Source organism: Crocuta crocuta, unplaced genomic scaffold (assembly GCF_008692635.1).
Source record: "Crocuta crocuta isolate KB4526 unplaced genomic scaffold, BGI_CrCroc_1.0 scaffold13, whole genome shotgun sequence".
Taxonomy (NCBI): domain Eukaryota; kingdom Metazoa; phylum Chordata; class Mammalia; order Carnivora; family Hyaenidae; genus Crocuta; species Crocuta crocuta.
In genome coordinates this window covers 2,342,613-2,354,908 of record NW_027530007.1, presented here as the reverse complement: position 1 = coordinate 2,354,908, position 12,296 = coordinate 2,342,613, and the positions used below count along the sequence as shown (strand labels likewise).

General features: G+C 50.3%; 1 protein-coding gene across 1 annotated transcript in view; it reads right to left on the bottom strand.

Annotated features, from left to right (window-relative positions):
* The window catches only part of CTNNBIP1 (catenin beta interacting protein 1), a 31,535-nt gene extending 22,098 nt beyond the window's left edge, over positions 1-9,437 (bottom strand). The window contains exon 1 of the mRNA XM_077763967.1: positions 9,140-9,437. The gene's annotated coding sequence lies outside the window, so the exon portion shown is untranslated. The remainder of the gene's footprint in view (positions 1-9,139) is intronic.
* Between the last annotated feature and the right edge of the window lie 2,859 nt (positions 9,438-12,296).

The following is a 12,296-nucleotide window of genomic DNA, read 5'->3' as shown; positions in this document are numbered from 1 at the left end:
GAGAGAGAGAGAGAGAGACAGAGAGAGAGAAAGAGAGAGAGAGAGAGAGAGAGAGAGAATCCCAAGCAGGCTCCTCGCTGCCAGTGCAGAACCCAATGTGGGGCTTGAACTCACGAACTGCCGCGAGATCATGAGCTGAGCTGAAATCAAAGTTGGATGCTCAACTGACTGAGCTACCCAAGCACCCCTCAAGACTTTATTTTAACTAATCTCTACACCCAATGTGGGGATCGAACCCACAATTTAAAGACCAAGAGACACACGCCCCACCAACTGAGCTGGCCAGGTGCCCTGGCTGGCACTGGTTTTCCATCCAGGATCCAAAGGGGGAATCACAAGTGCATTCAATCCCCTGCTCTTCACCTCACATAGCCTGGAATGGCTCACCAGCTTTTCTCTGTCTATCATGACATGAACGTTTTTTAGAGTCCATGAAATGTCTGTAGGACGTCCCACAATCTGGATTTGCCCAACTGTTCCCTAGAATTAGAATAAGGCTAACCGTTTGGCAAGACACTATCATAGCTGACGTTGCCAGTGCCTGACTGGAAGCACACAGGCCGGTTTGTCCCGTTTCTGGTGTCTCTGGGATTGATCCACTGGTTACGGAACAAAGCTTTAAATATCTAAAATAGAGAGTACGCATATTGCGTGAAAACACAAGAAAAGAAAATGGTGGGAGATGAAAATAATATTAAATGAAACCTAAATATTCTAAAAGATTAAACAATTCGATCATATAAAAATCAAAACTCTCGGCATAGAAAGAAAGATATAATCAAAAGAATGACAAATTGTTGAAATCGGTGTAATGTTTAGCCCAGCCACAGGACAAGCTCTTTTAATATATAAAGAACACCTGTAGATCAATAATAAAAGACTGCTAAGCCAAGAAAGAAATGGGCAAACAATATAACACATTGTTCATAAATGGCTCTTAAAGCTATGAAATGAAAAATTCCCTTCTTTCCTCATGAGGAAAATGCAAATGGAAATGATGATGATATTCTACCTCTAAGCTATCAGGTTAGCAACAGTCTAAAAGTTTGACAGCTTCTGCCAAGGGATGGGGGAAACAGGGATCCTTGTACGATTTTAACAGGCATATAGAATGTTACCATCTCCATGGAGGGCATTTGGCAATACTGAAAAATCTGAACAGATGCACTGTTTGGTCAAGCAGCTCAGCTAGAATTTGTCCTACAGATACCCTTAAACAAACGCATAAAAATGTGTGTATAAGGGATTCCTTAGGTCGCCTGGGTGGTTCAGTCGGTTAAGCATCCAACTTCAGCTCAGGTCACGAACTTGCAGTTCCTGGGTTCGAGCCCCGTGTCGGGCGCTGTGCTGACGGCTCAGAGCCTGGAGCCTGCTTCGGATTCCTGGTCTCCTCCTCTCTCTGTTCCTCCCCCCACTTGCACTCTGTCTCGCTCTCTCGCTCTCCCTCTCTCAGAAATAAAAAAAAGATTAAAAACAAACTTTTTTTTTTTTTTTTAAAGAATATTCCTTCTTGGGGCACCTGGGTGGCTCAGTCGGTTGAACATCTGACTTTGGCTCAGGTCATGATCTCGCAGTTCGTGAGTTTGAGCCCCACATCAGGCTCTTGCTGTCAGTCTGTCAGTACAGAGCCTGCTTTGGAGCCTCTGCCCCCTCTCTTTGCCCCTCCCTGCACTTGCACTCTCCCAGGAGTAAGTAAATATTAAAAAAAAAAAAAAAGATATTCCTTGTTAATAGTAATGAAAGACAGAAAACTTAAATGCTCACCAATAGGAGACTGGTTTTAAGAAATTAAAATACAGGGGCACCTGGATGGCTCAGTCGGTTAGGCATCTGACTTCGGCTCAGGTCATGATCTCATGGTTCGTAGGTTTGAGCCCCGCGTCGGGCTCTGTGCTGACAGTCAGCTCAGAGCTTGGGGCCTGTTTCAGATTCTGTGTCTTCTCTCTCTGACCCTCCCCTGCTCATGTGTCTCTCTCTCAGAAATGAATAAAACATTAAAAAAATATATATAGCCCATCAGGGGCGTCTGGGTGGCTCAGTTGGTTGAGTGTCTGACTTCGGCTCAAGTCATGATCTCGCAGTTCATGTGTTTGAGCCCCGCGTCAGGCTCTGTGCTGACAGCTAGCTCAGAGCCTGGAGCCTGTCTTCAGATTCTGTGTCTCCCTCTCTCTGACTCTCCCCTGCTCACGCTGTCTCTCTCTCTCTCTAAAATAAGTAAAAAAACTTAATTAAAAAAATGATAAAGTACAACCAATCAGAAGAATGCCATGGAACCATTAAAATGGGTGAGATAGTTCTCAATGACCTTAGACAAGTAATATAATCCCTCTGTGCCTCAGTTTACTCATCTGCAAAACTGTGGACAATAACAGTACTTAGTTCATAGGATTTCTGTAAGGAGTAAATGAGTAATATAAGTAAAGCCCTTTTAACAATATGCAGCACACATGGGACGCCTGGCTGGCTCAGCTGGTAGAGCATGCAACTCTTGATCTCAGGGTTGGGCAGATAGATAGATAGATAAATCAATATTCAGCACACAGAAAGTGCTTGAGATGCTTAATGATAATGATGATGGTGTTGGTATAGAATAAGTTCCAGTATTTTTTTTGAAGTTTTTATTTATTTATTCATTTAAGTAATCTCTACACCCAATGTGGGGCTCGAACTCACGATCCAGAGATCAAAGGTTGCACGCTCTTCCGACTGAGCTGGCCAGGTGCTCCAGTTGCAGTATTGATCGTGAAGGGAAGAGTAAGGTGCAGAATACTGTGTGTCACATTGGGGGAAATCCAGTGCCTGTCAACAGATGTGTGATCATGCGTGTGCATAATACGTCTGTACACGTGTAGAAGGTCTCTGGGTAAGACGCACAGGGCACTAGCTGACAGCGGTCTCTTCTGGGGCTGGGCCTCCAGGTGGGAAGGCAGACTAGGCCTTCACCATAGAGGCTTCTGAGTTCTGTACTCTGTCTAGATTACCTAGTCCCAAAGAAGCGAGTGATATTTTGTTAAAGGAAGTGGAATGGGGTCTGAAGAGGAGAAAAAAAGAGAACTCTTCCCCTGGGTGGTCCGGCTGGTCCAGGAAGTGCCGGGTGTTGAGCATCTGAGCTACTCTGTCCCGGCTCTCAGGCCTGACAAACCTCTTCTCTCCCTCGGAGACAGAAGGTGGGCGGCCACCACCTCTGCGAACGGGAGGTGAGGGGCATGAGGGAGGAAGGACTTGCATTTGTTCTGGCCCACTCCACCCTACCGTAAGCTCCAGAAGGCTGTTCCGTGCAGGAGAGCAGAGCCAGGCCCCGGGAGGGACCCCTCCACAGCTGGCCTCTGGGCTTAGAGGCCCCACCGTGTCCTCCTAAAAATCACCAGCACCCCATCTTCCTGCAACTCCGGTGATGGGCAAGAGGAATGCCATGCGCCTTGAGAGGCCACCGGGCAGTGCCAACAGTAGGGACGGACACAGGGATGACATACCCTCTACCGCAGTCAGGAAGCGGAACGCACGGTCAGTGATGGGGCTTACGCAGGTCTGGGATCACAGCCTACCAGAGCTGACCTTGGCAGATTCTCTTCCACCTTTTTTTTTTTTAATAGTTTCTTTTTTTTTTTTTTACAAATAGTTTATTATCATGTTGGTTTCCATAGAACACCCAGTGCTCATCCCCATAAGCGCCCTCCTCCATGTGCATCCCCCCCACCCCCCACCTCCATCAGTCCTCAGTTTTTGTCAGCATTCAAGAGTCTCTCATGGTTTGCTTCCCTCCCCCTCCCCCACTATTTACCCCCTTCTTCTCCCCCACGGTCCTCCGTTAAGTTCCTCCTAATCCTTCTATATGTGCAAACATACGGTATCTGTCCTTCTCTGCCTGACTTATTTCGCTCAGCATAACACCCTCACGTTCCATCCACGTTGCTACACAGGCCAGATTCCCTTCTACCTTTTGCTCGCACCTTTGTAAATAAGATTGGAGGGGCGCCTGGGGGGCTCAGTCAGTTAAGCGTCCAGCTTTGACTCAGGTCATGATCTCGTGGTTTGTGAGTTCAATCCTCACATCGGGCTCTCTGCTGTCAGTGAAGAGCCTGCTTNGTTCAGGGGTTCGGAACTACCACATTACCAACTTAAAATCCCCCACTCATCGTGGCAGTATTTACATCTTCATGGCTATACATCTGCCTTCTTCTGCCCCCCCATCCCTACCCCCACCTGAGAAACAAAATTACAAAGTGAAAATCATTCAGAGGTTTTCTACCTGAAGAGAAGAGAAGAGACCTGGAAGGTCCAAAACACGTTTCAGTTCCTATTCCTGCAGCAGAAGAACATTCTGTGCGGGACGAGGGTCGGGAGGAGGGGTCTGTGGGAAGCCAGGGCAGCCTGGGGCAGGGGGCCGTGAGGCGGTGGCCTGGGCAGGGGCTGGGGGTGGGCGGTGTCCGGGCTAACCCATGTCCTTGGAAATGGGGTCTCTGGGTTGCCTGATGATTTAGCAGGAAGAAGCAGAGCGGGGTCCCCGTCATGAAAGGTGTTTGAAGCCGTGAGGATCCTGATCCCCACAGGAAGCCCTGCTTGCAGACCCAGGACCGCGGGCTGATGAGGCAGCAACTTCGTCTGTCTCGGAGCCGTTACTCAGCTCAGGGCCGTGGACCACAGGATTCCGGCAGCAGGAAGCATGTGGGTGGGCTACTCAGGAGACCCTCGGGCCTGAAAAACCTTAATTGGAGCTGGTCTCCAAAAGCCTCCCACCCAGCTCTCCACGTGGGAGGGGACAAGGAAATGGGTCACATTCTCCCAGCTGGACCGCTGTCACCGCGGGCTCCGAGCACACTTAAAGAGGTCCAGGGAGGGGGTCGAGTGGCCTGGCCGCCTCGCCGGCCGGCCATTTCCTCCTGATCCGACAGGGCGTGATTAGGAGCCCTGGACCGAAGTGGCGGCTGAGTAGCTCCAGGAAGGCAGGGGCAGGCCAGGGGCCGGGGGCAGGTCCCATCACCCCGGAGCAGGCCGTCCTGGGTCTTCCTCCCACTCTGCATGTGGGCAGATGCCTCTGTCGGCCCTTTGCCCTCTCCACCCCAGCCCTGCTGGAGGGACAGGGGAAGAACACTGTGTGCTTTCCCATGACCTGCGGGGCTTCCCTGACCTCGCGCTTTGAAGGGATCCTGAGGCCCGAAGCTGGGAAGACTTAGGGCAGAAATAAGCCTCTGGCTCCGCTCTGCATATACTGACCCCACGCAGGTGTCCACAGGCGTCAGTTCCCTCGGGAGCCCCGCGGGCATGCTGGAAACCGCCAAGCAGCCCCAGAGCCCACCTGCTGTCGCACGCCTGCTCTCCGAAGGCGGCAGGAGGAGACCTGACAGGCAGGGGGAGAATTCTGGAGGAGAGACAAGGTCTGCTGGTCTTTCTTAAGAAAGGTGGCATGAATTCAAAACATTTGGGAAGAACCCATGATCCTTCCTCCCTGACTTGAACTCAAGTAACAAAGGGTTATGGCTTTACGTGGAAGTGGGTTCTTACTGACCTTTTGTGAAGTACGACATAGAAGGGCTCTGTTCTACCAACTCTTCTCTGGCTCTTCTGGGAAGCCAAACACAGTCCTCTACCCGAATGCCCACCAGGGCAGGTACCCAGGGGAGCCAATGTGTACACCCGGAAATTACATCCTGACTCTCCCTTGAGAGTTCAAAACACTCACCAACACGTTCTTTCTTTTCTTTTTTTTTTTAATTTTAAGTGTTTAGGGGCGCCTGGGTGGCTCAGCCGGTTAAGTGTCCGACTTTGGCTCAGGTCATGATCTCACGGTTCGTGGGTTCGAGCCCCGTGTTGGGCTCTGTGCTGACTGCCAGCTCAGAGCCTGGAGCCTATTTCAGATTCTGTGTCTCCCTCTCTCTCTGACCCTCCCCTATTCACACTGTTTCTCTCTCTCAGAAATAAATAAAACATTTAAAAAAAAAACTTTTAAGGGTTTATTTATATTTGAGAAAGAAAGAGACAGAGCAAGAGTGGGGGAGGGGCATAGAGCGAGGGAGACACAGAATCTGAAGCAGGCCCCAGGCCCTGAGCTGTCAGCATGAAGCCCGATGCGGGGCTCGAGCCCACGAGCTGTGGGATCTCGACCTGAGCTGAAGTCAGACGCTTCACCGACTGAGCCACCCAGGCGCCCCCAACATGTTCTTTCTTGATTCACAAGACTCCAACTAGATAATAAGCCTCTTGGCCCTAGACTCTAAGCTTTGATGGGGAAGACAGCGATTTCTACCCTGCCCTCCACAATATTCCCAGTATCTACCATGGGGCCAAGAGCATAAAAAAAGCTCAATAAATATTTATTAATTGAATCAGTGAATCATTAGAAGGAAGGAGGGTAGGAAGGAAGGACGAATGGAAGACAGCCATCATTTCTTGGTATCTCTGTGTTCTTGGCTCATCTTATAAAGATAGCATAGCCAGGATTAGAAACCATGCCCTTTAACCCCCTTCTCTGCGGTGCCACCAGTGTCCTCGATTGTGCCATGAGGCGCCGTGTACAGACCCGCTTACGGAAGCTCCTGCAGTACAGCACAACCGGGAAAAATGGAGAAATGTTCATGACCCTCAATCCTTAAGATACTTCAGCACCAAGGCTTTGGCCCCGCTGTGCCCACCACGGAAGGGCCCCTTTCCCTCTGTGGACTGTTGCCATCCACCTTTTAACGAGGCTTCATGGAGGACCGGGACATAATAGGTCTTTAATAACCAAGTGTAACAGCAATTGGTGCTCGGTGCCCTTTCATAAAAGAAGTTCAAAAGCACTTTGGCTCAAACATCACAATGCCCCTGGGAGCTATGAAGGTATAAGTATCATTATCCCCATTTACAGTTGGGGAAAGTAAGGCAAAGGGAGGTTAATTACCTTGCCCAAGGTCAGATGAGACAGAAGGGGCATAGGATTCAAACCCTTTGCAGCAGCCAGTGAGCTAACTCTGGTCACCCTAACTAACAGTCACCCACGCTGGGCTGAAGAGAGATTTTTTTTTTTTCCTTCTTCTCTGTTGTTTCTGCTGAGAAGCAGGATCCAACACGGGGCTCTGAGCTTGTGCTCAGGAGACAGACGCACTGCCTGGGTTTGAATCCCGACTCTGTTCTGGACTAGCTTGATCTCTAGCAAGTTACTTAACCTTTCCGGGCCTCAGCTCCTGAGTATGTAAAATGGTACTAAGGGTGCTATCTCAGAAAGCAGGCTGAGGGTGAGACAATGTACGTAAGGTGACATTTCTGTCCATTTTCTAAATAAGCACACGTCACTCTTGTTGAAAAAAAAAGTTACTTGAGAAGACGGTTGTACTCACTCTGGGTTTAGTTTTTACAAGGCTACAGATGACGTGTGACCGACAGGCATTTTGGATTCTGCCAATAAAATGTCCCAGGAGCCTGAAAGTGACTTGCAACCCCAAGTTTGGATTCCCATACCACCTCGTGGTGGCCTCCCAAGGTTAGCAGGGCAAGCGGCATTGCGAACGCCAACCGGCCAGGGGGATGCCCGTGCGAGGCTCTGAAAAGCTGCCACAGCACCCAGGCTGCAGAGGCCAACTCCGGATTCCTGGCGAGCTGAGGCCCTGGGTTTTAAATGCCATTTCTGAGTGCTCCGCTAAGCTTCCCAACTCCGCTCGGCCCAGACCAAAGACAGCCAATGCTTTCTAGGTACCACCGCCTTCCTGATCAAGCGATCAGACAGGAGGTGTTCAGAGGTGACAGTGTGGCCTGAGCCTCTCTAGGGGGCCTGGTGATACTCAGTGGGGACTGGAAGAGAAGGGGTGGAGATGGAGGGGGGGAGGAAAGCTACCCGGTCAATCTCAGGACACCCCCAACAAAGACACTGTGACAGATATGCGTGTGGCAACACTCCAGTGTTGCTTCAGGGACACTGCCAAGATAAGAAGCTTTTTTTTTTTTTTTAATATTTTTATTTATTTCTAGGAGAGAGAGAGAGAGAGAGACAGAGCGAGCAGGGGAGGGTCAGAGAGATAGGGAGACACAGACTCTGAAATAGGCTACAGGCTCTGAGCTGGCAGTCAGCACAGAGCCCGACGCGGGGCTTGAACCCACGAACCGTGAGATCACGACCAAGCGAAAGTCAGACGCTTAACCGACTAAGCCACCCAGGCGCCCCCAAGATAAGAAGCTTTAACTCATGCAGAGAGGAGCAGAGGACATGGGCCATGCCACTGTGCAGGGCGAGATGCTAAGGGCTGGCAATGCTCATTCATTCAACTCAAGGAACTGAGCACCCTCATTCTCAGAGGGAATCTGCAAGACCCACAGACACGCACGCCGGGCCCTCTGTTAACCTCGCTGATGGCTCCCACGTCCCCTGGGCGTCTAGGCCAGAGAAATGAGGAACTTAATGGGAATAAGGTCAACACTGCGAGCCTGCTGGTTTCTAAAAGCCTTCCCAGGACAAGGAGAGCCCATTCACTGCTCTCCTAGCATCCTGTGCTTTCTCCTGACATGGAAGGGCTCTCAGGCAGTGACTTCCCACTGTTCAGAACTGATGAGTAAAATCCAAACTCCTCACCGTGGTCACAGATGCGACCCCTGTCAACTCCTTGCTCACCACGCTCTGGTCCCACTGGGTTTATCACTCCTGCTGTCCTTGCTACCTGTCATCTGGGTCGCCATTCAAAGTCACTTCCGGAGAGCCAGCTCGAGTTCTGGTCCTGACCCTGCTCCCGGTCATCTCCATCTTAGTGCCCTGTTTCATTCTCCCTGTATCTCTTTTCACCATCGTGCACTATCTTGTCCACCTTGTACTGTCTGTCTCTCCCGCCAGAATACACACTCCACTGGACCATGCACCTTGGCCATCTTGTTCTTGGCTATATCCACAGCACCTGCAATGGTGCCCGGACATAACAGCTGTTCAATAAGTCATTCAATTTAACAGATATTTACTGAGTGCCTGGCAAGTTTATGTACTGGACTACAATAGTAGACCAAAAAAAAAAAAAAAAAAAGGGACAAAATCTCTGCCCTCAAAGAGCTTAAATTCTGGTGGCAGAGAAGAAACAGATAAATCAGTAACAGTGAAATGGTAACCACTACTTCAATCAAGCACATACAAAGTGCTCAGTGCTGTTCTATAGGTATCGTGCCCTGGGGCAGCTGGGTGACTTACTTGGTTAAGCGTTTGACTCTTGATTTCAGCTCAGGTCATGATCTCACAGTTCAGGGGTTCAAGTCCCATGTCCCGCGTTCAAGTCCCGTGTCCCGCGTTCAAGTCCTACATTAGCGGTGCGAAGCCTGTTTGGGATCCTCTCTCTCCTTCTCTCCGTGCCTCTCCCCCACTTGTGCTCTATCTCTCTCTCAAAAAATAAATAAATAAACTCTTAAAAAAAAAACATGGGGGGGGCACCTGGGTGGCTCAGTTGTTTGAGCTGAGTTTGGTACAGGTCATGATCTCACGGTTTGTGAGTTCAAACCCTGCGCTGGCCTCTGTGCTGACAGCTCAGAGCCTGCAGCCTGCTTTCGATTAGGTGTCTCCCTCTCTCTCTCTCTGCCCCTCCCCGCTCACACACTGTCTCTCTAAAAAATAAACATTAGAAAAAGTTGTTAATAAAATATAATAAAAAAATTTAAAAAAACACAATAGATATCACCTGATTTAATCCTCCCAACAACTCCCTGAAGTATTGTTATTTTACAGACGGGGAAACTGAGGCACAGAGCGGTTACATGGCTTGCTGCAGATCACGCAGTTCATAGCGAAAGAAGCCAGGATCCAAACCCAGACGGTCTCGGTACGAAGTCCACGCTCTAATTAAGAGCTACACTTCATATTTGCTGAGTGTCGAATAACTACTTGGTCAGCACCCTCCACAGCTGTTCCCTGTAGGCAGGGCTGGAGAGAGAGCAGATTCATCAGTTAAGGGCTGCCCTGTTCTGTGAGCTCAGTGAGACGGGCACTGCTGGCTGCCCCTTTCCTGCACCCTGGATGAGGAGGGATCTGCAGGGAAGTGCGGTCTGATGTCAAGACAGGGACCGGATTTCCGGGTCCTGGTTTTAGGTGCTGAGACACCCAGGCAAGTCAACCAATCTTGGATGAGTTTACTTTTCGTGGGGGGCACTGATCTTGATGTTGTGAGGGATGCAAAGACGAATCCAGCAGCGATCCTAGCCTCAGAAAGCTTAGAGTCCTGCAGGACACTTGGGACTGAAATAGAGGTGGACAGTGACGGTCGCCATTAAAAAATGTACAAACTGCTATGGGATTTCAAGAGTTACCTAGCCTCTAGGGGCTATAGGTACCCAAGCAGGAAAGGAGCGGGGCTGGCTTACACAGCTCCCACGGTCCTCTGGCTCAGACATGTTCTGACAGCACAGATTTGGAGCAGCAGAGAGATCAGGTTTTATTCTGGTTAATAGTTCAAGTGCATGGCCACTGAGTTGCTCTCATCTACCACGAGAACAGTCCCAATCTCCCTGAGCGACCTCTTAGAGCATCGGCAAGGTAATGATAATGCTCCCATTTAAATAATGCAGCCGAATTGGGAATGAAGCCCGGTGGTACAGCCTCCTCCACCTCTAACTGGGTTTTAAACCCACAAACCCTCTTCCGTCAAGAAGGCGGCGATCCCTCTGTGAGCATGCCGTTATAATGTGGAGAATGCTCCCTCCTCACCTCGTTCACGTCTGTATCCCTGGAGTCTAGCACAGTACCTGGCTCACAACAGGTGCTGAGTAAGGTTTGCCGAGCCAAACCTGAGTATAATCCAAAAATTATCTGCTAGATGTGTAATTCTGAATCGGTGTTCCCGGAAGTTTTGCTTTACAGCTCTCAGCTCTCCTGGGGAGGGGGCAGGAGGAGACTGGTTCCACCCTTCACTTTTACTGCTACGATCCTGGTGACCCCAGCCACCACTATCTCCTGCCCGGAAGCTGCAGCAGCCTACCTCCCAATCAGTATGCCTGCTTCTACCTCTGCAGCTCACAATCCGATCTCCATATAGCAGCCAGAATGATCTTGGAAAACTTAGATCGTATCACCTCTCTGCTTAGAATCCTCTAATAGCTTCTAACTGCACGTGGAATAAACTCCAAACTGGTTCTTCTACACTTAACACCACTGAAATTATTTTGTCTGTTGATTTGTTTACCCCCTCCTCTTTAGAACGTCGGCGATGGGAGGGCAGGGACTATGTCTATTTCCACCCCTGTAGCCCCATGTATTGTCATGATGCCTGTTATATAGGAACACTCACTACTGAACGGATGAATCCACATCCTACAGAGGCAACTTGTGTTTACAAGGCCCACTAACTCCATCAGGAAACCATGAAAGACACACTGGCATTCAACAGCTTGCACCTTTTTTTTTTTTTTTTAAATGATTCAAAGTCCTGCTTTAAGTCAGAGAAAACTGGTATCTCTGGACACTTTAATGGCCCAAAAGATGAGTATCGCTTAGGGTCTAAAGTCAGGAACCAGAGCCCAGTAGTTGTAGCAGGGAGCTAAGAGGCGAGGCAGTTGGGAACAAAACCTCAGGACAAACTCTGACTTGCCTCCAGGTCCCTTCCTGACACACCCTGTGCCTCAATTTACCCAGCCGTCGGCCAGGCACACTTCCCTAAGTTCTGTGAGTGACAGGAGGCAAAATAATTAACAGCCAGAGCATGCTTAGATTCTCAGATAGGAGGTGCTGCAAGCCACAGATCTCATTATTCATACAACTTGATTTGCTGCCAACACAAGCCTCCTCGGCCTTCCCAGGGGCTAAGCCCGCAGCGGGCACTGCTCAGACAAGTTCAGCACACAAGAGAGAGGGAGGCGTGTGGGGCCTAACAGAGGTCGGGTGTCCAGATCTACCTAGGTGCCTCGGTTACCCGGGTCCAAGAATAAGGAAGGTGGTTGGGTGGGGGTGATGAAACGGAGGTGACAAGTGCAGTCTGGGGCTCCCAGTGGTTCATTTTGCGGGCTCACGTACAGGCACCCGCCAGACAGGTGAAGCGTGCGCCTACACTGTGCACCTTCCAGAAACACTGCCCGGGAGAGGGGGAATCGGGAACCGGCTCAGTCACACGAGAGGGAGACAGGAAGGGCGGCCCAGGGGCCAGACCTCGGCAGCATTTAGTTTGGGGAAATATGGAGGGGCTCTCTATACAGGGGATCGGGATGCTGAGCGTGGGGAGCAGAGAAGGGGAGGGTCGGGAGGGCGCGGGACCCGAGTGCTGACAGCCGGTGAGAAACCACGCCGTCGCGGTGGGGTGAACGACAGAGTGGGTGGCTCGGACACCTGTGGAGGCGACCCCTGGGCGGAGGTGAGGACGGCTGGAGGG